This window comes from Puntigrus tetrazona, unplaced genomic scaffold, assembly GCF_018831695.1.
Source record: "Puntigrus tetrazona isolate hp1 unplaced genomic scaffold, ASM1883169v1 S000000961, whole genome shotgun sequence".
NCBI classification, from domain to species: Eukaryota; Metazoa; Chordata; class Actinopteri; order Cypriniformes; family Cyprinidae; genus Puntigrus; species Puntigrus tetrazona.
The window spans coordinates 20,612-43,915 of NW_025048556.1; the positions used below are offsets into that span (position 1 = coordinate 20,612).

Here is a 23,304-nt window from a genome sequence, read left to right on the forward strand (position 1 = left end):
CTTCAAAATGAGCTACATTAAAGATAAGAGCATTAGTTAAGTAGTTAAAAACAGTCAAACTCTGTTTAAAGAACAGCTACTTTAAAGGCAATTGAATTAAATAAGCAGTAAGGGAAAGCAAAGAGCTGGTCAAACTTTGGCCACACTAAGGGCCAGTGTATTAGATAAGTAGTGAAAAAACTCAAAAACTTACAGCACCTGGTATTCCTAGGCAGTCTCCCATCCAAGTACTAACTAGGCCCAACTCTGCTTAGCTTCTGAGATCAGACGAGATCAGGCATGAACAGGGTGGTATGGCCGTAAGCGAAAGCTGGTGCAAAAGCCCCTATTTTAAGGTGAGGCACACTAAGTGCCATTATACTAGATAAGTAATGAATGAAATACAAAAAATACTTCAAAATGAGCTACATTAAAGATAAGAGCATTAGTTAAGTAGTTAAAAACAGTCAAACTCTGTTTAAGAACAACTACTTTAAAGGCAATTGAATTAAATAAGCAGTAAGGGAAAGCAAAGAGCTGGTCAAACTTTGGCCACACTAAGGGCCAGTGTATTAGATAAGTAGTGAAAAAACTCAAAACTTACAGCACCTGGTATTCCTAGGCAGTCTCCCATCCAAGTACTAACTAGGCCCAACTCTGCATATCTTCTGAGATCAGGCGAGATCAGGCGTGAACAGGGTGGTATGGCCGTGCGAAAGCTGCTGCAAAAAGCCCCTATTTTAAGGTGAGGCACACTAAGTGCCATTATACTAGATAAGTAATGAATGAAATACAAAAAATACTTCAAAATGAGCTACATTAAAGATAAGAGCATTAGTTAAGTAGTTAAAAACACTCAAACTCTGTTTAAAGAACAGCTACTTTAAAGGCAATTGAATTAAATAAGCAGTAAGGGAAAGCAAAGAGCTGGTCAAACTTTGGCCACACTAAGGGCCAGTGTATTAGATAAGTAGTGAAAAAACTCAAAAACTTACAGCACCTGGTATTCCTAGGGAGTCTCCCATCCAAGTACTAACTAGGCCCAACTCTGCTTTGCTTCTGAGATCAGACGAGCGAGATCAGGCGTGAATTTTTTTTTTTTTTTTTATTAAAATATTTTCAATCAATCAAATACAATAAAAACATACTTTCTCTTGTACAATATCACATCACATATCTCATAATTTCATACATTATTTAAACAAATTCTTCGCTCTCCGGTAGCTCCCACATAAAATCTTTTAAAACACGATAGACATTTCGTGTAAAAACAACATAAAATGCATCTAGGATTTTTTCACTTTTAAAATACACATACAATTTGTCCATATATATTTCAGTTTTCCTTTTAAAGACAGTCCAAACATCCAAAACAATTTGTTCCTTTTTGGCCACAATTCTCCTCTCCCATATTGCACTTTTCATTAACATCACAAACAGATTAATAAAGGCTTTGTTTTTACACTTCTTTTCCCATCAAACATCAACACTCTGTTCCATTCCATTCCATTTTCATCCCATTCTTCAGTCAAGTCTTTGATTAAACATTTACATTTCCTTAAAAATGCCTCCAGTTCCTTACAATATAAAAACAGATGTAAAATCCCTCTTCTTTTCTTTGCACACTTTGCACATTGCATGTTGTTCCATCCCTATTTTTGTAAAATAACTTCAGTAAAAACAACTTTGTGTCTTATAAAATACTCCAAACATTCCAACTTTGTTTGACACACTTCCCCCTCATGTTTCTCCATATACATTCTTCTTTTAGATTGTTGAATTTTTCCACCCAGTACTTATTTACAGTTGGCTCTTTAAAAACACCATCTCTAAAAACACAATAAAACATTTTTACAGTACATCCCTTAAAATCATAAAATTTTCCCCAGTTTCACATTAAAATGTTCCTCTGTTTGCTCTTCTTCCGTACTCTCTATTCTTTTAATCCACTCTTTAGGTATTGCTTTTTAAGGATTTCATATTTGTTTGTTATTTCTTGTTTGCTATATTCTTCTTTTGCTTCATCCATTGCATCCACAATATATTGTATTGGTAAAAAACCCTCTTTAAATTCATACAAGACATCTCTCACTCTTGTTATCCCCACTTCCATCCATTTCTTAAAAAATAGTTCTTTGTCTTGTTTTAAAATGTTGTTATTTAAGAACAGGGGTTGATTTAAAATGTTTTCTCTTCTTTGAGGTTGTATACAATTTTACTTAAAAATTTTCCCCAGGCACTAAACATTTCTCTGTAAAACTCAGGTAATCCTTCTGTCATCCAAATTTTGTTTTCATCCATAAAATACCATCCCCATGTTAAAATTCCCACATTTGTTTAAAAAGTATTTCATTGTTTTTCCACTCAAATTTGCTCTCTTCTTGTAGGTATTTCTTTACTATTTTAACTCTCAAAGCATTTTTCTCTGTTCTACATCCATTAAACCTAATCCCCCCTTTTCCACCGCCCCTAAAATCGTATTATATGCTATTCTTGCTGGTTTTCCCTCCCATAAAAAGTCAAGAAAACATTTCTTCAACCTCTTTTCTGTCCACAAAGGCATCTCAGATACATTTAAAACATACCACAGCTTAGAAACCATTAAAACATTCAATATTAAAACCTTCCCTTTTAAGTTTAGTGTTCTCAGTTTCCAAAAGTTTAACCTTCTCTCTATTTCTGTTACTAGTTCCTCCCACATTTCATCTCTTACTTTTCTCTCATTTTCCCCATTAAAATTCCTAAAATCTTAATTTGTTCCACTTCCTTGAAGTTAAAACAATCCGTTAAAATCATAGCTTTCCCAAATCTGATATATACTGTTTTCTCCTCATTTATTTTACTCCCAGATCCTTTACAAAATTCTTTTACAACATTCATAACTTCTTTGACACTATCCTTTCCTTTTACAATTATCGTTGTGTCATCAGCATATTGATAAACCTTCCCTTCATTGTTTTTCGTCAATTTCTATACCTATTATTCCTTCTTTTTGTTTTATAGCCAGTCCCAATGGTTCTGATACAAGTGAATAAAGTAAAGCTGAAAGCGGACAACCCTGCCTAATTGATCTTGTGATTTTAAAACAGTCTGTTAAAACCCATTACATTTTATCCTTGTTAAAGCACCCTTGTATAAAATCTCTATCCATTTGATAAAATTCCCCCAAAACCAAAACTCCTTAAAACCTCAAATAAATACCTGTGTTCCACCTATCAAAAGCTTTTTCAAAGTCCAAACTAATTATATATCCATCTTCACCTTTATCCTTCATGTACCATATTGTATCTCTTATACTCATTTTTATGTCATCTATATCCCTTCCTTTCCTCCGTATGCTTGGTTTGTTTCAATTATGCTTGGCATAACTTCCTTTAATCTGTTTGCTAAAACCTTGGCTAAAATTTTAAGATCCGTGTTCAACATTGTAATTGGCCTATAGTTTTTAAATCTATTTTTCACCCTTCCTTTTATATACCAGCTTCATTAACCCCATCCTCGTTCTTTCATTAATTTCTTCTTTTTCAAAAATTTCTTTAAAAACCTCATTTAAAATCTTTGTTTAAACCCCTTTAAAACATACATAAAATTCAGTTCCCAAACCGTCTATTCCCGGACTCTTTTTTTTATTCAGTTCATTTATTGCTCTTTCGATCTCTTCTTCTCTGATTACTTGGTCACAATCTTTTTATCTTCCTCACTTACTTTTGCTTTTATCTGATTCAGCAGTTTCTTTTTCCTTCTCTTCCACGCCCTTGCACTAAACAGATCCTCATAAAAATCCTTTATTTCTTTTAAAATATTTTCATTACCTTCTACAATTTCTCCATTTTTTCCCTCGTATTTCCTTTATAATATCAGCTTTCCCTTTCTTTTTCCAAATCAAAAAGAATTTTGTGCATTTTCACCCTCCACAAGATATTTAGCTTTGCTTCTTAACCTCGCCCCCTCATATTCTTTTCTTCTATTTCTTTCAGTCTTCCCTCCATTTCCTTTATCTTTAGTATGTCTTTATTTTCTTTATTCAATTCAATTTCCAAACTCTTCTTTATTTCTCTTTCTTTGAACCTTTTGCATTTCCTCAAAGTACTACAATATTTGATTGAAAATTTTTGATTAAAAATTTGACATTCTCCCACCAGATTCTCTTATCCTCTGTATACATTTCATTTTCCTTTTCCTTTTCAATGACCTCTTTAACCTTCAAAACATAGTCTTCATTCTTTAAAATCTCTGTATTTAAAATCCATACTCCCGGACCCCTTTGCATGTTGCTCCAATCTATTTTAAAACGTAAAAACTTATGATCACTAAAACTGGTTTCTTCATATCTGATTTTTTCAATAAAATTCCCTACATTTCTTGTACATAACACATAATCAATTCTTGTTTTACAAATAAAGTTCCCTACTATTTGCCTTCTTGAAAACTCCTTTTTCCTCCATTCATTTCCCTCCACACATCTATTAAGTTATTTTCTCTCATCAGTTCCTTTAATTCATTTCTCCCTGTGTCTGATTTAAAAACCATTCCCTCCGCCATATCCTGCTTGCTAAAAACAGTATTAAAATCCCCATCATTATTATTTCTTTATACTTCTTTACAATATTTCTTAAAACATTAAAAACTCTTTCTTTTCTTTCTCTTCTGTTGGTGCGTGTACATTGGCTAAAATCAGTTCCACGTCCTTCACAATTTACTTCAACCACCATACATTTCCCCATCTTATCTTTATACACTACATTGCTTGAATTAAAAACATTTTTCTCATTAAAAAAGCCCTCCTCTTCCAAGCCTTCCATCTCCATTGTTATACAAAATATCTCCATCCCATTTCTTTTTATAGTCCACCATCACACTCTCTTTCCAATTTGTTTCTTGCAAAGCGATAACATCTTCTCCTTTACATTTTTCTTTCACTCTTTCAAACTTTCTCATGTCCATCAGTCCCCTTGCATTAAAAGTAACACAACTAAAAACCATTAAAAAAGAAAAATAAATACTTAAAAACCATTATTCTCCATCTTCTCCCTCCAGCCCTCTTAACGCTTCATACCTGTTTGCACTTGTCATTATTTTTTCCTTGCATTTTCCACGTTTGGTTTTACCTTTATTGTTCTCCTTCTTATTTGTCCTCTCTCCCCTCTGTCTTTTCCCATACTGTTTGTCCTTGTTTCTTCTTCACTGTCCATTTCTTTGCTTTGAACTTCTATTCCTTGTCCATCTCTCTCACATCATCTAGAAAAGTTTTAAAACTGTCCGCTATTTCCATTTCCGTCCACTGAGTGTCCTGTTCTGTTGTCTGTTCCTTGTCTTTGTCATTCTCTTTTTCTCCTTCACGTTCCTCTATGTTGTCTGATTCCTCTTCTGTTTCTTTTTGTTGTAGTCCTTCTTCCTCTTGTTCTTCATCAATTTGTCTTTCCTCCTCGTTGTTTCCTTCATGCACCTGTCCGCCCATCCGATCTTCCCTACCTCCTTCCTCTCCCTCCATCCAACATTCACATTTATTTAAAACTCCATGACACTCCGGGCATCTGACAGCATTGCAATCTCTTGCAAAATGTCCCCTCTCCTCGCACTTATAGCACTTAAAATCTGGGCATTCTTTAAGCAGGTGTCCTGGGCTCATGCACAGCCTACAGGTCTTCACCTGATGGCTGTGCATCACCTAAAATACTGCGGCCCCTCGGCTGTTTCCAACTTTGTGCTATATGGCAGCGATGTCACTTCTTTGGGAATCTAACTTTTAGGAACCTTGTTCCGTCCTCAATGTCAGTGCCGGGTAGCATCTTCTTTTAACATTTGACATGGGATTAACTCCCCATCCTTCAATTTCCTAAAATTTTATTATCATCAAGATAGACGGGCAGGTGCATGAAGGAAACAACGTAATCTCTATTTTGCAATTTTTTATCTGCAGTTCACCCCTTTTATTAAAAGTCCATCAGTCAATTCCTCACATGCTTCTTCCTTTTCCATTGTAAGTTCATATTCTTTTCCTTGCCTTGGTCTTAACGCCAAAATATTCCCATTTCCACATTTATCCGTCACCGCTTTTATAATATCCACAGCTCTCTCACCTCACTTACATTCTCCACATTCACAATCACAGTCGCCTCCTTTAAATATCTTCTTCTGCCAAACTTGTCTCTTGTGTCTAGGTTTTTTCCATGTTCTTCTCGTTGTCGGTAATCCAGACCAGTGTCGTTTGTCATCGTGTCTCGCCATCAGTCCAGTGTCGTTTGCGTGCCTCTTCCTCGTGCCAGTCCAGTGTCGTTTGCCATGCTTGTTCCTCGTGCCAGTCCAATATCGTTTCCCATGCTTCTTCCTCGTGCCAGTCCAGAGTCGTTTGCCATGCTTGTTCCTCGTGCCAGTCCAGTGTCGTTTGCCGTTAATCCGTCCATTGAAAAAAAGGAGAAAAGAGAAAAATAAAAAGGCGTAACCACCCTCCAGCAAGCAAAAATGCTGCTGTTGGGTGGTTTTATAACTGAAAAAAACAAACAAAAAACTAACTTTAACTAAAGAAAAAAGCAAAATACAAAGACAAAAAATTAACACAAAATGGAGGAGAGCCTTCCTCTCCCTACTGCAGCCAACAACTTCCTGTGTGCTCTCTAGCGCCAACAGGGTGGTATGTCCGTAAGCGAAAGCTGTTGCAAAAAGCCCCCTATTTTAAGGTGAGGCACACTAAGTGCCATTATACTAGATAAGTAATGAATGAAATACAAAAAATACTTCAAAATGAGCTACATTAAAGATAAGAGCATTAGTTAAGTAGTTAAAAACAGTCAAACTCTGTTTAAAGAACAGCTACTTTAAAGGCAATTGAATTAAATAAGCAGTAAGGAAAGCAAAGAGCTGGTCAAACTTTGGCCACACTAAGGGCCAGTGTATTAGATAAGTAGTGAAAAAACTCAAAAACTTACAGCACCTGGTATTCCTAGGCAGTCTCTATCCAAGTACTAACTAGGCCCAACTCTGCTTAGCTTCTGAGATCAGGCGAGATCAGGCGTGAACAGGGTGGGATGGCCGTAAGTGAAAGCTGCTGCAAAAAGCCCCTATTTTAAGGTGAGGCACACTAAGTGCCATTATACTAGATAAGTAATGAATGAAATACAAAAAAATACTTCAAAATGAGCTACATTAAAGATAAGAGCATTAGTTAAGTAGTTAAAAACAGTCAAACTCTGTTTAAAGAACAGCTACTTTAAAGGCAATTGAATTAAATAAGCAGTAAGGGAAAGCAAAGAGCTGGTCAAACTTTGGCCACACTAAGGGCCAGTGTATTAGATAAGTAGTGAAAAACTCAAAACTTACAGCACCTGGTATTCCTAGGCAGTCTCCCATCCAAGTACTAACTAGGCCCAACTCTGTAGCTTCTGAGATCAGGCGAGATCAGGCGTGAACAGGAGGTGGTATGTCCGTAAGCAAAAGCTGCTGCAAAAGCCCCTATTTTAAGGTGAGGCACACTAAGTGCCATTATACTAGATAAGTAATGAATGAAATATAAAAAAAATACTTCAAAATGAGCTACATTAAAGATAAGAGCATTAGTTAAGTAGTTAAAAACAGTCAAACTCTGTTTAAAGAACAGCTACTTTAAAGGCAATTGAATTAAATAAGCAGTAAAGGAAAGCAAAGAGCTGGTCAAACTTTGGCCACACTAAGGGCCAGTGTATTAGATAAGTAGTGAAAAAACTCAAAACTTACAGCACCTGGTATTCCTAGGCAGTCTCCCATCCAAGTACTAACTAGGCCCAACTCTGCTTAGCTTCTGAGATCAGACGAGATCAGGCGTGAACAGGGTGGTACGGCCGTAAGCGAAAGCTGCTGCAAAAAGCCCCCTATTTTAAGGTGAGGCACACTAAGTGCCATTATACTAGATAAGTAATGAATGAAATACAAAAAAATACTTCAAAATGAGCTACATTAAAGATAAGAGCATTAGTTAAGTAGTTAAAAACAGTCAAACTCTGTTTAAAGAACAGCTACTTTAAAGGCAATTGAATTAAATAAGCAGTAAGGGAAAGCAAAGAGCTGGTCAAACTTTGGCCACACTAAGGGCCAGTGTATTAGATAAGTAGTGAAAAAACTCAAAAACTTACAGCACCTGGTATTCCTAGGCAGTCTCCCATCCAAGTACTAACTAGGCCCAACTCTGTAGCTTCTGAGATCAGGCGAGATCAGGCGTGAACAGGGTGTGGTATGGCCGTAAGCGAAAGCTGCTGCAAAAAGCCCCTATTTTAAGGTGAGGCACACTAAGTGCCATTATACTAGATAAGTAATGAATGAAATACAAAAAATACTTCAAAATGAGCTACATTAAAGATAAGAGCATTAGTTAAGTAGTTAAAAACAGTCAAACTCTGTTTAAAGAACAGCTACTTTAAAGGCAATTGAATTAAATAAGCAGTAAGGAAAGCAAAGAGCTGGTCAAACTTTGGCCACACTAAGGGCCAGTGTATTAGATAAGTAGTGAAAAAACTCAAAACTTACAGCACCTGGTATTCCTAGGCAGTCTCCCATCCAAGTACTAACTAGGCCCAACTCTGTAGCTTCTGAGATCAGGCGAGATCAGGCGTGAAACAGGGTGGGATGGCCGTAAGCTAAAGCTGCTGCAAAAAGCCCCTATTTTAAGGTGAGGCACACTAAGTGCCATTATACTAGATAAGTAATGAATGAAATACAAAAAAATACTTCAAAATGAGCTACATTAAAGATAAGAGCATTAGTTAAGTAGTTAAAAACAGTCAAACTCTGTTTAAAGAACAGCTACTTTAAAGGCAATTGAATTAAATAAGCAGTAAGGAAAGCAAAGAGCTGGTCAAACTTTGGCCACACTAAGGGCCAGTGTATTAGATAAGTAGTGAAAAAACTCAAAAACTTACAGCACCTGGTATTCCTAGGCAGTCTCCCATCCAAGTACTAACTAGGCCCAACTCTGCTTAGCTTCTGAGATCAGGCGAGATCAGGCGTGAACAGGGTGGTATGGCCGTAAGCGAAAGCTGCTGCAAAAGCCCCTATTTTAAGGTGAGGCACACTAAAGTGCCATTATACTAGATAAGTAATGAATGAAATACAAAAAAATACTTCAAAATGAGCTACATTAAAGATAAGAGCATTAGTTAAGTAGTTAAAAACAGTCAAACTCTGTTTAAAGAACAGCTACTTTAAAGGCAATTGAATTAAATAAGCAGTAAGGGAAAGCAAAAGAGCTGGTCAAACTTTGGCCACACTAAGGGCCAGTGTATTAGATAAGTAGTGAAAAAACTCAAAACTTACAGCACCTGGTATTCCTAGGCAGTCTCCCATCCAAGTACTAACTAGGCCCAACTCTGCTTAGCTTCTGAGATCAGGCGAGATCAGGCGTGAACAGGGTGGTATGGCCGTGCGAAAGCTGCTGCAAAAGCCCCTATTTTAAGGTGAGGCACACTAAGTGCCATTATACTAGATAAGTAATGAATGAAATACAAAAAAATACTTCAAAATGAGCTACATTAAAGATAAGAGCATTAGTTAAGTAGTTAAAAACAGTCAAACTCTGTTTAAAGAACAGCTACTTTAAAGGCAATTGAATTAAATAAGCAGTAAGGGAAAGCAAAGAGCTGGTCAAACTTTGGCCACACTAAGGGCCAGTGTATTAGATAAGTAGTGAAAAAACTCAAAACTTACAGCACCTGGTATTCCTAGGCAGTCTCCCATCCAAGTACTAACTAGGCCCAACTCTGCTTAGCTTCTGAGATCAGGCGAGATCAGGCGTGAACAGGGTGGTATGGCCGTAAGTGAAAGCTGCTGCAAAAAGCCCCTATTTTAAGGTGAGGCACACTAAGTGCCATTATACTAGATAAGTAATGAATGAAATACAAAAAAATACTTCAAAATGAGCTACATTAAAGATAAGAGCATTAGTTAAGTAGTTAAAAACAGTCAAACTCTGTTTAAAGAACAGCTACTTTAAAGGCAATTGAATTAAATAAGCAGTAAGAGGAAAGCAAAGAGCTGGTCAAACTTTGGCCACACTAAGGGCCAGTGTATTAGATAAGTAGTGAAAAAACTCAAAAACTTACAGCACCTGGTATTCCTAGGCAGTCTCCCATCCAAGTACTAACTAGGCCCAACTCTGCTTAGCTTCTGAGATCAGGCGAGATCAGGCGTGAACAGGGTGGTATGGCCGTGCGAAAGCTGCTGCAAAAAGCCCCTATTTTAAGGTGAGGCACACTAAGTGCCATTATACTAGATAAGTAATGAATGAAATACAAAAAATACTTCAAAATGAGCTACATTAAAGATAAGAGCATTAGTTAAGTAGTTAAAAACAGTCAAACTCTGTTTAAAGAACAGCTACTTTAAAGGCAATTGAATTAAATAAGCAGTAAGGGAAAGCAAAGAGCTGGTCAAACTTTGGCCACACTAAGGGCCAGTGTATTAGATAAGTAGTGAAAAAACTCAAAAACTTACAGCACCTGGTATTCCTAGGCAGTCTCCCATCCAAGTACTAACTAGGCCCAACTCTGTAGCTTCTGAGATCAGACGAGATCAGGCGTGAACAGGGTGGTATGGCCGTAAGTGAAAGCTGCTGCAAAAAGCCCCTATTTTAAGGTGAGGCACACTAAGTGCCATTATACTAGATAAGTAATGAATGAAATACAAAAAATACTTCAAAATGAGCTACATTAAAGATAAGAGCATTAGTTAAGTAGTTAAAAACAGTCAAACTCTGTTTAAAGAACAGCTACTTTAAAGGCAATTGAATTAAATAAGCAGTAAGGGAAAGCAAAGAGCTGGTCAAACTTTGGCCACACTAAGGGCCAGTGTATTAGATAAGTAGTGAAAAAACTCAAAAACTTACAGCACCTGGTATTCCTAGGCAGTCTCCCATCCAAGTACTAACTAGGCCCAACTCTGCTTAGCTTCTGAGATCAGGCGAGATCAGGCGTGAACAGGGTGGGATGGCCGTGCGAAAGCTGCTGCAAAAAGCCCCTATTTTAAGGTGAGGCACACTAAGTGCCATTATACTAGATAAGTAATGAATGAAATACAAAAAATACTTCAAAATGAGCTACATTAAAGATAAGGCATTAGTTAAGTAGTTAAAAACAGTCAAACTCTGTTTAAAGAACAGCTACTTTAAAGGCAATTGAATTAAATAAGCAGTAAGGAAAGCAAAGAGCTGGTCAAACTTTGGCCACACTAAGGGCCAGTGTATTAGATAAGTAGTGAAAAAACTCAAAACTTACAGCACCTGGTATTCCTAGGCAGTCTCCCATCCAAGTACTAACTAGGCCCAACTCTGTAGCTTCTGAGATCAGGCGAGATCAGGCGTGAACAGGGTGGTATGGCCGTAAGCGAAAGCTGCTGCAAAAGCCCCTATTTTAAGGTGAGGCACACTAAGTGCCATTATACTAGATAAGTAATGAATGAAATACAAAAAAATACTTCAAAATGAGCTACATTAAAGATAAGAGCATTAGTTAAGTAGTTAAAAACAGTCAAACTCTGTTTAAAGAACAGCTACTTTAAAGGCAATTGAATTAAATAAGCAGTAAGGAAAGCAAAGAGCTGGTCAAACTTTGGCCACACTAAGGGCCAGTGTATTAGATAAGTAGTGAAAAAACTCAAAACTTACAGCACCTGGTATTCCTAGGCAGTCTCCCATCCAAGTACTAACTAGGCCCAACTCTGCTTAGCTTCTGAGATCAGGCGAGATCAGGCGTGAACAGGGTGGTATGGCCGTGCGAAAGCTGCTGCAAAAAGCCCCTATTTTAAGGTGAGGCACACTAAGTGCCATTATACTAGATAAGTAATGAATGAAATACAAAAAATACTTCAAAATGAGCTACATTAAAGATAAGAGCATTAGTTAAGTAGTTAAAAACAGTCAAACTCTGTTTAAAGAACAGCTACTTTAAAGGCAATTGAATTAAATAAGCAGTAAGGGAAAGCAAAGAGCTGGTCAAACTTTGGCCACACTAAGGGCCAGTGTATTAGATAAGTAGTGAAAAAACTCAAAAACTTACAGCACCTGGTATTCCTAGGCAGTCTCCCATCCAAGTACTAACTAGGCCCAACTCTGCTTAGGCTTCTGAGATCAGGCGAGATCAGGCGTGAACAGGGTGGTATGGCCGTAAGCGAAAGCTGCTGCAAAAGCCCCTATTTTAAGGTGAGGCACACTAAGTGCCATTATACTAGATAAGTAATGAATGAAATACAAAAAAATACTTCAAAATGAGCTACATTAAAGATAAGAGCATTAGTTAAGTAGTTAAAAACAGTCAAACTCTGTTTAAAGAACAGCTACTTTAAAGGCAATTGAATTAAATAAGCAGTAAGGGAAAGCAAAGAGCTGGTCAAACTTTGGCCACACTAAGGGCCAGTGTATTAGATAAGTAGTGAAAAAACTCAAAAACTTACAGCACCTGGTATTCCTAGGCAGTCTCCCATCCAAAGTACTAACTAGGCCCAACTCTGCTTAGCTTCTGAGATCAGGCGAGATCAGGCGTGAACAGGGTGGTATGGCCGTAAGCGAAAGCTGCTGCAAAAAGCCCCTATTTTAAGGTGAGGCACACTAAGTGCCATTATACTAGATAAGTAATGAATGAAATACAAAAAATACTTCAAAATGAGCTACATTAAAGATAAGAGCATTAGTTAAGTAGTTAAAAACAGTCAAACTCTGTTTAAAGAACAGCTACTTTAAAGGCAATTGAATTAAATAAGCAGTAAGGGAAAGCAAAGAGCTGGTCAAACTTTGGCCACACTAAGGGCCAGTGTATTAGATAAGTAGTGAAAAAACTCAAAACTTACAGCACCTGGTATTCCTAGGCAGTCTCCCATCCAAGTACTAACTAGGCCCAACTCTGCTTAGCTTCTGAGATCAGGCGAGATCAGGCGTGAACAGGGTGGGTATGGCCGTGCGAAAGCTGCTGCAAAAGCCCCTATTTTAAGGTGAGGCACACTAAGTGCCATTATACTAGATAAGTAATGAATGAAATACAAAAAAATACTTCAAAATGAGCTACATTAAAGATAAGAGCATTAGTTAAGTAGTTAAAAACAGTCAAACTCTGTTTAAAGAACAGCTACTTTAAAGGCAATTGAATTAAATAAGCAGTAAGGAAAGCAAAGAGCTGGTCAAACTTTGGCCACACTAAGGGCCAGTGTATTAGATAAGTAGTGAAAAAACTCAAAAACTTACAGCACCTGGTATTCCTAGGCAGTCTCCCATCCAAGTACTAACTAGGCCCAACTCTGCTTAGCTTCTGAGATCAGGCGAGATCAGGCGTGAACAGGGTGTGGTATGGCCGTGCGAAAGCTGCTGCAAAAAGCCCCTATTTTAAGGTGAGGCACACTAAGTGCCATTATACTAGATAAGTAATGAATGAAATACAAAAAATACTTCAAAATGAGCTACATTAAAGATAAGAGCATTAGTTAAGTAGTTAAAAACAGTCAAACTCTGTTTAAAGAACAGCTACTTTAAAGGCAATTGAATTAAATAAGCAGTAAGGAAAGCAAAGAGCTGGTCAAACTTTGGCCACACTAAGGGCCAGTGTATTAGATAAGTAGTGAAAAAACTCAAAAAACTTACAGCACCTGGTATTCCTAGGCAGTCTCCCATCCAAGTACTAACTAGGCCCAACTCTGCTTAGCTTCTGAGATCAGGCGAGATCAGGCGTGAACAGGGTGGTATGGCCGTGTGAAAGCTGCTGCAAAAAGCCCCTATTTTAAGGTGAGGCACACTAAGTGCCATTATACTAGATAAGTAATGAATGAAATACAAAAAATACTTCAAAATGAGCTACATTAAAGATAAGAGCATTAGTTAAGTAGTTAAAAACAGTCAAACTCTGTTTAAAGAACAGCTACTTTAAAGGCAATTGAATTAAATAAGCAGTAAGGGAAAGCAAAGAGCTGGTCAAACTTTGGCCACACTAAGGGCCAGTGTATTAGATAAGTAGTGAAAAAACTCAAAACTTACAGCACCTGGTATTCCTAGGCAGTCTCCCATCCAAGTACTAACTAGGCCCAACTCTGCTTAGCTTCTGAGATCAGGCGAGATCAGGCGTGAACAGGGTGGTATGGCCGTGGCCGTAAGCGAAAGCTGCTGCAAAAGCCCCTATTTTAAGGTGAGGCACACTAAGTGCCATTATACTAGATAAGTAATGAATGAAATACAAAAAATACTTCAAAATGAGCTACATTAAAGATAAGAGCATTAGTTAAGTAGTTAAAAACAGTCAAACTCTGTTTAAAGAACAGCTACTTTAAAGGCAATTGAATTAAATAAGCAGTAAGGAAAGCAAAGAGCTGGTCAAACTTTGGCCACACTAAGGGCCAGTGTATTAGATAAGTAGTGAAAAACTCAAAAACTTACAGCACCTGGTATTCCTAGGCAGTCTCCCATCCAAGTACTAACTAGGCCCAACTCTGTAGCTTCTGAGATCAGGCGAGATCAGGCGTGAACAGGGTGGTATGGCCGTAAGCGAAAGCTGCTGCAAAAAGCCCCTATTTTAAGGTGAGGCACACTAAGTGCCATTATACTAGATAAGTAATGAATGAAATACAAAAAAATACTTCAAAATGAGCTACATTAAAGATAAGAGCATTAGTTAAGTAGTTAAAAACAGTCAAACTCTGTTTAAAGAACAGCTACTTTAAAGGCAATTGAATTAAATAAGCAGTAAGGAAAGCAAAGAGCTGGTCAAACTTTGGCCACACTAAGGGCCAGTGTATTAGATAAGTAGTGAAAAAACTCAAAACTTACAGCACCTGGTATTCCTAGGCAGTCTCCCATCCAAGTACTAACTAGGCCCAACTCTGTAGCTTCTGAGATCAGGCGAGATCAGGCGTGAACAGGGTGGGATGGCCGTAAGCGAAAGCTGCTGCAAAAAGCCCCTATTTTAAGGTGAGGCACACTAAGTGCCATTATACTAGATAAGTAATGAATGAAATACAAAAAATACTTCAAAATGAGCTACATTAAAGATAAGAGCATTAGTTAAGTAGTTAAAAACAGTCAAACTCTGTTTAAAGAACAGCTACTTTAAAGGCAATTGAATTAAATAAGCAGTAAGGGGAAAGCAAAGAGCTGGTCAAACTTTGGCCACACTAAGGGCCAGTGTATTAGATAAGTAGTGAAAAAACTCAAAACTTACAGCACCTGGTATTCCTAGGCAGTCTCCCATCCAAGTACTAACTAGGCCCAACTCTGTAGCTTCTGAGATCAGGCGAGATCAGGCGTGAACAGGGTGGTATGGCCGTAAGCAAAAGCTGCTGCAAAAAGCCCCTATTTTAAGGTGAGGCACACTAAGTGCCATTATACTAGATAAGTAATGAATGAAATACAAAAAAATACTTCAAAATGAGCTACATTAAAGATAAGAGCATTAGTTAAGTAGTTAAAAACAGTCAAACTCTGTTTAAAGAACAGCTACTTTAAAGGCAATTGAATTAAATAAGCAGTAAGGAAAGCAAAGAGCTGGTCAAACTTTGGCCACACTAAGGGCCAGTGTATTAGATAAGTAGTGAAAAAACTCAAAACTTACAGCACCTGGTATTCCTAGGCAGTCTCCCATCCAAGTACTAACTAGGCCCAACTCTGCTTAGCTTCTGAGATCAGGCGAGATCAGGCGTGAACAGGGTGGTATGGCCGTGTGAAGCTGCTGCAAAAAGCCCCTATTTTAAGGTGAGGCACACTAAGTGCCATTATACTAGATAAGTAATGAATGAAATACAAAAAAATACTTCAAAATGAGCTACATTAAAGATAAGAGCATTAGTTAAGTAGTTAAAAACAGTCAAACTCTGTTTAAAGAACAGCTACTTTAAAGGCAATTGAATTAAATAAGCAGTAAGGGAAAGCAAAGAGCTGGTCAAACTTTGGCCACACTAAGGGCCAGTGTATTAGATAAGTAGTGAAAAAACTCAAAAACTTACAGCACCTGGTATTCCTAGGCAGTCTCCCATCCAAGTACTAACTAGGCCCAACTCTGTAGCTTCTGAGATCAGGCGAGATCAGGCGTGAACAGGGTGGGATGGCCGTGCGAAAGCTGCTGCAAAAAGCCCCCTATTTTAAGGTGAGGCACACTAAGTGCCATTATACTAGATAAGTAATGAATGAAATACAAAAAAATACTTCAAAATGAGCTACATTAAAGATAAGAGCATTAGTTAAGTAGTTAAAAACAGTCAAACTCTGTTTTAAGAACAGCTACTTTAAAGGCAATTGAATTAAATAAGCAGTAAGGAAAGCAAAGAGCTGGTCAAACTTTGGCCACACTAAGGGCCAGTGTATTAGATAAGTAGTGAAAAAACTCAAAAACTTACAGCACCTGGTATTTCTAGGCAGTCTCCCATCCAAGTACTAACTAGGCCCAACTCTGCTTAGCTTCTGAGATCAGACGAGATCAGGCGTGAACAGGGTGGGATGGCCGTAAGCGAGCAGCTGCTGCAAAAAGCCCCTATTTTAAGGTGAGGCACACTAAGTGCCATTATACTAGATAAGTAATGAATGAAATACAAAAAAATACTTCAAAATGAGCTACATTAAAGATAAGAGCATTAGTTAAGTAGTTAAAAACAGTCAAACTCTGTTTAAAGAACAGCTACTTTAAAGGCAATTGAATTAAATAAGCAGTAAGAGGAAAGCAAAGAGCTGGTCAAACTTTGGCCACACTAAGGGCCAGTGTATTAGATAAGTAGTGAAAAAACTCAAAACTTACAGCACCTGGTATTCCTAGGCAGTCTCCCATCCAAGTACTAACTAGGCCCAACTCTGTAGCTTCTGAGATCAGGCGAGATCAGGCGTGAACAGGGTGGGATGGCCGTGCGAAAGCTGCTGCAAAAGCCCCTATTTTAAGGTGAGGCACACTAAGTGCCATTATACTAGATAAGTAATGAATGAAATACAAAAAATACTTCAAAATGAGCTACATTAAAGATAAGAGCATTAGTTAAGTAGTTAAAAACAGTCAAACTCTGTTTAAGAACAGCTACTTTAAAGGCAATTGAATTAAATAAGCAGTAAGGAAAGCAAAGAGCTGGTCAAACTTTGGCCACACTAAGGGCCAGTGTATTAGATAAGTAGTGAAAAAACTCAAAACTTACAGCACCTGGTATTCCTAGGCAGTCTCCCATCCAAGTACTAACTAGGCCCAACTCTGCTTAGCTTCTGAGATCAGGCGAGATCAGGCGTGAACAGGAGTGGTATGGCCGTAAGCGAAAGCTGCTGCAAAAGCCCCTATTTTAAGGTGAGGCACACTAAGTGCCATTATACTAGATAAGTAATGAATGAAATACAAAAAATACTTCAAAATGAGCTACATTAAAGATAAGAGCATTAGTTAAGTAGTTAAAAACAGTCAAACTCTGTTTAAAGAACAGCTACTTTAAAGGCAATTGAATTAAATAAGCAGTAAGGAAAGCAAAGAGCTGGTCAAACTTTGGCCACACTAAGGGCCAGTGTATTAGATAAGTAGTGAAAAAACTCAAAAACTTACAGCACCTGGTATTCCTAGGCAGTCTCCCATCCAAGTACTAACTAGGCCCAACTCTGTAGCTTCTGAGATCAGGCGAGATCAGGCGTGAACAGGGTGGGATGGCCGTGCGAAAGCTGCTGCAAAAAGCCCCTATTTTAAGGTGAGGCACACTAAGTGCCATTATACTAGATAAGTAATGAATGAAATACAAAAAAATACTTCAAAATGAGCTACATTAAAGATAAGAGCATTAGTTAAGTAGTTAAAAACAGTCAAACTCTGTTTAAAGAACAGCTACTTTAAAGGCAATTGAATTAAATAAGCAGTAAAGGAAAGCAAAGAGCTGGTCAAACTTTGGCCACACTAAGAGGCCAGTGTATTAGATAAGTAGTGAAAAAACTCAAAACTTACAGCACCTGGTATTCCTAGGCAGTCTCCCATCCAAGTACTAACTAGGCCCAACTCTGCTTAGCTTCTGAGATCAGGCGAGATCAGGCGTGAACAGGGTGGTATGGCCGTGGAAAGCTGCTGCAAAAAGCCCCTATTTTAAGGTGAGGCACACTAAGTGCCATTATACTAGATAAGTAATGAATGAAATACAAAAAATACTTCAAAATGAGCTACATTAAAGATAAGAGCATTAGTTAAGTAGTTAAAAACAGTCAAACTCTGTTTAAAGAACAGCTACTTTAAAGGCAATTGAATTAAATAAGCAGTAAGGAAAGCAAAGAGCTGGTCAAACTTTGGCCACACTAAGGGCCAGTGTATTAGATAAGTAGTGAAAAAACTCAAAAACTTACAGCACCTGGTATTCCTAGGCAGTCTCCCATCCAAGTACTAACTAGGCCCAACTCTGCTTAGCTTCTGAGATCAGGCGAGATCAGGCGTGAACAGGGTGGGATGGCCGTGTGAAAGCTGCTGCAAAAAGCCCCTATTTTAAGGTGAGGCACACTAAGTGCCATTATACTAGATAAGTAATGAATGAAATACAAAAAATACTTCAAAATGAGCTACATTAAAGATAAGAGCATTAGTTAAGTAGTTAAAAACAGTCAAACTCTGTTTAAAGAACAGCTACTTTAAAGGCAATTGAATTAAATAAGCAGTAAGGAAAGCAAAAGCTGGTCAAACTTTGGCCACACTAAGGGCCAGTGTATTAGATAAGTAGTGAAAAACTCAAAAACTTACAGCACCTGGTATTCCTAGGCAGTCTCCCATCCAAGTACTAACTAGGCCCAACTCTGCTTAGCTTCTGAGATCAGGCGAGATCAGGCGTGAACAGGGTGGTATGGCCGTAAGCGAAAGCTGCTGCAAAAAGCCCCTATTTTAAGGTGAGGCACACTAAGTGCCATTATACTAGATAAGTAATGAATGAAATACAAAAAAATACTTCAAAATGAGCTACATTAAAGATAAGGCATTAGTTAAGTAGTTAAAAACAGTCAAACTCTGTTTAAAGAACAGCTACTTTAAAGGCAATTGAATTAAATAAGCAGTAAGGAAAGCAAAGAGCTGGTCAAACTTTGGCCACACTAAAGGACCAGTGTATTAGATAAGTAGTGAAAAAACTCAAAAACTTACAGCACCTGGTATTCCTAGGCAGTCTCCCATCCAAGTACTAACTAGGCCCAACTCTGCTTAGCTTCTGAGATCAGGCGAGATCAGGCGTGAACAGGGTGGTATGGCCGTGGCGAAAGCTGCTGCAAAAAGCCCCTATTTTAAGGTGAGGCACACTAAGTGCCATTATACTAGATAAGTAATGAATGAAATACAAAAAAATACTTCAAAATGAGCTACATTAAAGATAGAGCATTAGTTAAGTAGTTAAAAACAGTCAAACTCTGTTTAAAGAACAGCTACTTTAAAGGCAATTGAATTAAATAAGCAGTAAGGAAAGCAAAGAGCTGGTCAAACTTTGGCCACACTAAGGGCCAGTGTATTAGATAAGTAGTGAAAAAACTCAAAACTTACAGCACCTGGTATTCCTAGGCAGTCTCCCATCCAAGTACTAACTAGGCCCAACTCTGCTTAGCTTCTGAGATCAGGCGAGATCAGGCGTGAACAGGGTGGTATGGCCGTAAGCGAAAGCTGCTGCAAAAGCCCCTATTTTAAGGTGAGGCACACTAAGTGCCATTATACTAGATAAGTAATGAATGAAATACAAAAAATACTTCAAAATGAGCTACATTAAAGATAAGAGCATTAGTTAAGTAGTTAAAAACAGTCAAACTCTGTTTAAAGAACAGCTACTTTAAAGGCAATTGAATTAAATAAGCAGTAAGGAAAGCAAAGAGCTGGTCAAACTTTGGCCACACTAAGGGCCAGTGTATTAGATAAGTAGTGAAAAAACTCAAAAACTTACAGCACCTGGTATTCCTAGGCAGTCTCCCATCCAAGTACTAACTAGGCCCAACTCTGTAGCTTCTGAGATCAGGCGAGATCAGGCGTGAACAGGGTGGGATGGCCGTAAGCGAAAGCTGCTGCAAAAAGCCCCTATTTTAAGGTGAGGCACACTAAGTGCCATTATACTAGATAAGTAATGAATGAAATACAAAAAAATACTTCAAAATGAGCTACATTAAAGATAAGAGCATTAGTTAAGTAGTTAAAAACAGTCAAACTCTGTTTAAAGAACAGCTACTTTAAAGGCAATTGAATTAAATAAGCAGTAAGGAAAGCAAAGAGCTGGTCAAACTTTGGCCACACTAAGGGCCAGTGTATTAGATAAGTAGTGAAAAAACTCAAAACTTACAGCACCTGGTATTCCTAGGCAGTCTCCCATCCAAGTACTAACTAGGCCCAACTCTGCTTAGCTTCTGAGATCAGGCGAGATCAGGCGTGAACAGGGTGGGATGGCGTAAAGAAAGCTGCTGCAAAAGCCCCTATTTTAAGGTGAGGCACACTAAGTGCCATTATACTAGATAAGTAATGAATGAAATACACAAAAAATACTTCAAAATGAGCTACATTAAAGATAAGAGCATTAGTTAAGTAGTTAAAAACAGTCAAACTCTGTTTAAAGAACAGCTACTTTAAAGGCAATTGAATTAAATAAGCAGTAAGGAAAGCAAAGAGCTGGTCAAACTTTGGCCACACTAAGGGCCAGTGTATTAGATAAGTAGTGAAAAAACTCAAAACTTACAGCACCTGGTATTCCTAGGCAGTCTCCCATCCAAGTACTAACTAGGCCCAACTCTGTAGCTTCTGAGATCAGGCGAGATCAGGCGTGAACAGGGTGGTATGGCCGTAAGCTGAAAGCTGCTGCAAAAGCCCCTATTTTAAGGTGAGGCACACTAAGTGCCATTATACTAGATAAGTAATGAATGAAATACAAAAAAATACTTCAAAATGAGCTACATTAAAGATAAGAGCATTAGTTAAGTAGTTAAAAACAGTCAAACTCTGTTTAAAGAACAGCTACTTTAAAGGCAATTGAATTAAATAAGCAGTAAGGAAAGCAAAGAGCTGGTCAAACTTTGGCCACACTAAAGGGCCAGTGTATTAGATAAGTAGTGAAAAAACTCAAAAACTTACAGCACCTGGTATTCCTAGGCAGTCTCCCATCCAAGTACTAACTAGGCCCAACTCTGTAGCTTCTGAGATCAGGCGAGATCAGGCGTGAACAGGGTGGTATGGCCGTGGCGAAAGCTGCTGCAAAAAGCCCCTATTTTAAGGTGAGGCACACTAAGTGCCATTATACTAGATAAGTAATGAATGAAATACAAAAAATACTTCAAAATGAGCTACATTAAAGATAAGAGCATTAGTTAAGTAGTTAAAAACAGTCAAACTCTGTTTAAAGAACAGCTACTTTAAAGGCAATTGAATTAAATAAGCAGTAAGGAAAGCAAAGAGCTGGTCAAACTTTGGCCACACTAAGGGCCAGTGTATTAGATAAGTAGTGAAAAAACTCAAAAACTTACAGCACCTGGTATTCCTAGGCAGTCTCCCATCCAAGTACTAACTAGGCCCAACTCTGTAGCTTCTGAGATCAGGCGAGATCAGGCGTGAACAGGGTGGTATGGCGTGGCAGAAAGCTGCTGCAAAAGCCCCTATTTTAAGGTGAGGCACACTAAGTGCCATTATACTAGATAAGTAATGAATGAAATACAAAAAAATACTTCAAAATGAGCTACATTAAAGATAAGAGCATTAGTTAAGTAGTTAAAAACAGTCAAACTCTGTTTAAAGAACAGCTACTTTAAAGGCAATTGAATTAAATAAGCAGTAAGGAAAGCAAAGAGCTGGTCAAACTTTGGCCACACTAAGGGCCAGTGTATTAGATAAGTAGTGAAAAAACTCAAAACTTACAGCACCTGGTATTCCTAGGCAGTCTCCCATCCAAGTACTAACTAGGCCCAACTCTGCTTAGCTTCTGAGATCAGGCGAGATCAGGCGTGAACAGGGTGGTATGGCCGTAAGCGAAAGCTGCTGCAAAAGCCCCTATTTTAAGGTGAGGCACACTAAGTGCCATTATACTAGATAAGTAATGAATGAAATACAAAAAAATACTTCAAAATGAGCTACATTAAAGATAAGAGCATTAGTTAAGTAGTTAAAAACAGTCAAACTCTGTTTAAGAACAGCTACTTTAAAGGCAATTGAATTAAATAAGCAGTAAGGGAAAGCAAAGAGCTGGTCAAACTTTGGCCACACTAAGGGCCAGTGTATTAGATAAGTAGTGAAAAAACTCAAAACTTACAGCACCTGGTATTCCTAGGCAGTCTCCCATCCAAGTACTAACTAGGCCCAACTCTGCTTAGCTTCTGAGATCAGGCGAGATCAGGCGTGAACAGGGTGGTATGGCCGAAGCGAAAGCTGCTGCAAAAAGCCCCTATTTTAAGGTGAGGCACACTAAGTGCCATTATACTAGATAAGTAATGAATGAAATACAAAAAAATACTTCAAAATGAGCTACATTAAAGATAAGGCATTAGTTAAGTAGTTAAAAACAGTCAAACTCTGTTTAAAGAACAGCTACTTTAAAGGCAATTGAATTAAATAAGCAGTAAAGGAAAGCAAAGAGCTGGTCAAACTTTGGCCACACTAAGGGCCAGTGTATTAGATAAGTAGTGAAAAACTCAAAAACTTACAGCACCTGGTATTCCTAGGCAGTCTCCCATCCAAGTACTAACTAGGCCCAACTCTGCTTAGCTTCTGAGATCAGGCGAGATCAGGCGTGAACAGGGTGGTATGGCCGTAAGCGAAAGCTGCTGCAAAAAGCCCCTATTTTAAGGTGAGGCACACTAAGTGCCATTATACTAGATAAGTAATGAATGAAATACAAAAAATGCTTCAAAATGAGCTACATTAAAGATAAGAGCATTAGTTAAGTAGTTAAAAACAGTCAAACTCTGTTTAAAGAACAGCTACTTTAAAGGCAATTGAATTAAATAAGCAGTAAGGAAAGCAAAGAGCTGGTCAAACTTTGGCCACACTAAGGGCCAGTGTATTAGATAAGTAGTGAAAAAACTCAAAACTTACAGCACCTGGTATTCCTAGGCAGTCTCCCATCCAAGTACTAACTAGGCCCAACTCTGCTTAGCTTCTGAGATCAGGCGAGATCAGGCGTGAACAGAGTGTGGTATGGCCGTAAGCGAAAGCTGCTGCAAAAGCCCCTATTTTAAGGTGAGGCACACTAAGTGCCATTATACTAGATAAGTAATGAATGAAATACAAAAAAATACTTCAAAATGAGCTACATTAAAGATAAGGCATTAGTTAAGTAGTTAAAAACAGTCAAACTCTGTTTAAAGAACAGCTACTTTAAAGGCAATTGAGATTAAATAAGCAGTTTAGATAAGTAGTAAAACTCAAAACTTTTGGCACCTGGTGTTCCTGGGCAGTC

At 38.0% G+C, this 23,304-nt stretch overlaps 1 non-coding gene and 37 pseudogenes across 1 annotated transcript; all 38 read right to left on the reverse strand.

Moving 5' to 3' along the window:
* Positions 1-186: 186 nt before the first annotated feature.
* On the reverse strand, positions 187-305 carry LOC122335920. Its single transcript, XR_006249022.1, has one exon. It is a non-coding gene; the product is annotated as a 5S ribosomal RNA (ribosomal RNA).
* Positions 306-576: 271 nt separating this feature from the next.
* Positions 577-695, reverse strand: LOC122335952 (annotated as a pseudogene).
* Positions 696-6,898: 6,203 nt separating this feature from the next.
* LOC122335926 lies at positions 6,899-7,016 on the reverse strand (annotated as a pseudogene).
* A 666-nt stretch (positions 7,017-7,682) lies between these two features.
* Positions 7,683-7,801, reverse strand: LOC122335910 (annotated as a pseudogene).
* Positions 7,802-8,077: 276 nt separating this feature from the next.
* Positions 8,078-8,196, reverse strand: LOC122335959 (annotated as a pseudogene).
* Positions 8,197-8,468: 272 nt separating this feature from the next.
* LOC122335905 lies at positions 8,469-8,586 on the reverse strand (annotated as a pseudogene).
* Positions 8,587-8,860: 274 nt separating this feature from the next.
* LOC122335911 lies at positions 8,861-8,979 on the reverse strand (annotated as a pseudogene).
* A 275-nt stretch (positions 8,980-9,254) lies between these two features.
* On the reverse strand, positions 9,255-9,373 carry LOC122335927 (annotated as a pseudogene).
* A 271-nt stretch (positions 9,374-9,644) lies between these two features.
* LOC122335955 lies at positions 9,645-9,763 on the reverse strand (annotated as a pseudogene).
* A 276-nt stretch (positions 9,764-10,039) lies between these two features.
* Positions 10,040-10,158, reverse strand: LOC122335930 (annotated as a pseudogene).
* Positions 10,159-10,430: 272 nt separating this feature from the next.
* On the reverse strand, positions 10,431-10,547 carry LOC122335919 (annotated as a pseudogene).
* Positions 10,548-10,821: 274 nt separating this feature from the next.
* Positions 10,822-10,940, reverse strand: LOC122335948 (annotated as a pseudogene).
* A 269-nt stretch (positions 10,941-11,209) lies between these two features.
* Positions 11,210-11,326, reverse strand: LOC122335942 (annotated as a pseudogene).
* A 272-nt stretch (positions 11,327-11,598) lies between these two features.
* On the reverse strand, positions 11,599-11,717 carry LOC122335931 (annotated as a pseudogene).
* A 272-nt stretch (positions 11,718-11,989) lies between these two features.
* On the reverse strand, positions 11,990-12,109 carry LOC122335925 (annotated as a pseudogene).
* A 274-nt stretch (positions 12,110-12,383) lies between these two features.
* Positions 12,384-12,503, reverse strand: LOC122335922 (annotated as a pseudogene).
* Positions 12,504-12,776: 273 nt separating this feature from the next.
* Positions 12,777-12,896, reverse strand: LOC122335951 (annotated as a pseudogene).
* A 271-nt stretch (positions 12,897-13,167) lies between these two features.
* LOC122335956 lies at positions 13,168-13,288 on the reverse strand (annotated as a pseudogene).
* Positions 13,289-13,560: 272 nt separating this feature from the next.
* LOC122335923 lies at positions 13,561-13,679 on the reverse strand (annotated as a pseudogene).
* Positions 13,680-13,950: 271 nt separating this feature from the next.
* On the reverse strand, positions 13,951-14,069 carry LOC122335938 (annotated as a pseudogene).
* Positions 14,070-14,346: 277 nt separating this feature from the next.
* Positions 14,347-14,463, reverse strand: LOC122335943 (annotated as a pseudogene).
* Positions 14,464-14,736: 273 nt separating this feature from the next.
* Positions 14,737-14,853, reverse strand: LOC122335953 (annotated as a pseudogene).
* A 274-nt stretch (positions 14,854-15,127) lies between these two features.
* LOC122335945 lies at positions 15,128-15,244 on the reverse strand (annotated as a pseudogene).
* A 273-nt stretch (positions 15,245-15,517) lies between these two features.
* Positions 15,518-15,636, reverse strand: LOC122335924 (annotated as a pseudogene).
* Positions 15,637-16,298: 662 nt separating this feature from the next.
* Positions 16,299-16,417, reverse strand: LOC122335918 (annotated as a pseudogene).
* A 661-nt stretch (positions 16,418-17,078) lies between these two features.
* LOC122335917 lies at positions 17,079-17,198 on the reverse strand (annotated as a pseudogene).
* Positions 17,199-17,860: 662 nt separating this feature from the next.
* LOC122335936 lies at positions 17,861-17,979 on the reverse strand (annotated as a pseudogene).
* Positions 17,980-18,249: 270 nt separating this feature from the next.
* Positions 18,250-18,368, reverse strand: LOC122335939 (annotated as a pseudogene).
* A 269-nt stretch (positions 18,369-18,637) lies between these two features.
* On the reverse strand, positions 18,638-18,756 carry LOC122335912 (annotated as a pseudogene).
* A 274-nt stretch (positions 18,757-19,030) lies between these two features.
* Positions 19,031-19,149, reverse strand: LOC122335949 (annotated as a pseudogene).
* Positions 19,150-19,420: 271 nt separating this feature from the next.
* On the reverse strand, positions 19,421-19,539 carry LOC122335913 (annotated as a pseudogene).
* Positions 19,540-19,811: 272 nt separating this feature from the next.
* On the reverse strand, positions 19,812-19,928 carry LOC122335954 (annotated as a pseudogene).
* Positions 19,929-20,201: 273 nt separating this feature from the next.
* On the reverse strand, positions 20,202-20,319 carry LOC122335958 (annotated as a pseudogene).
* Positions 20,320-20,591: 272 nt separating this feature from the next.
* LOC122335946 lies at positions 20,592-20,708 on the reverse strand (annotated as a pseudogene).
* A 1,052-nt stretch (positions 20,709-21,760) lies between these two features.
* On the reverse strand, positions 21,761-21,879 carry LOC122335914 (annotated as a pseudogene).
* A 272-nt stretch (positions 21,880-22,151) lies between these two features.
* LOC122335937 lies at positions 22,152-22,269 on the reverse strand (annotated as a pseudogene).
* Positions 22,270-22,542: 273 nt separating this feature from the next.
* LOC122335915 lies at positions 22,543-22,661 on the reverse strand (annotated as a pseudogene).
* A 272-nt stretch (positions 22,662-22,933) lies between these two features.
* Positions 22,934-23,054, reverse strand: LOC122335916 (annotated as a pseudogene).
* Positions 23,055-23,304: the final 250 nt, after the last annotated feature.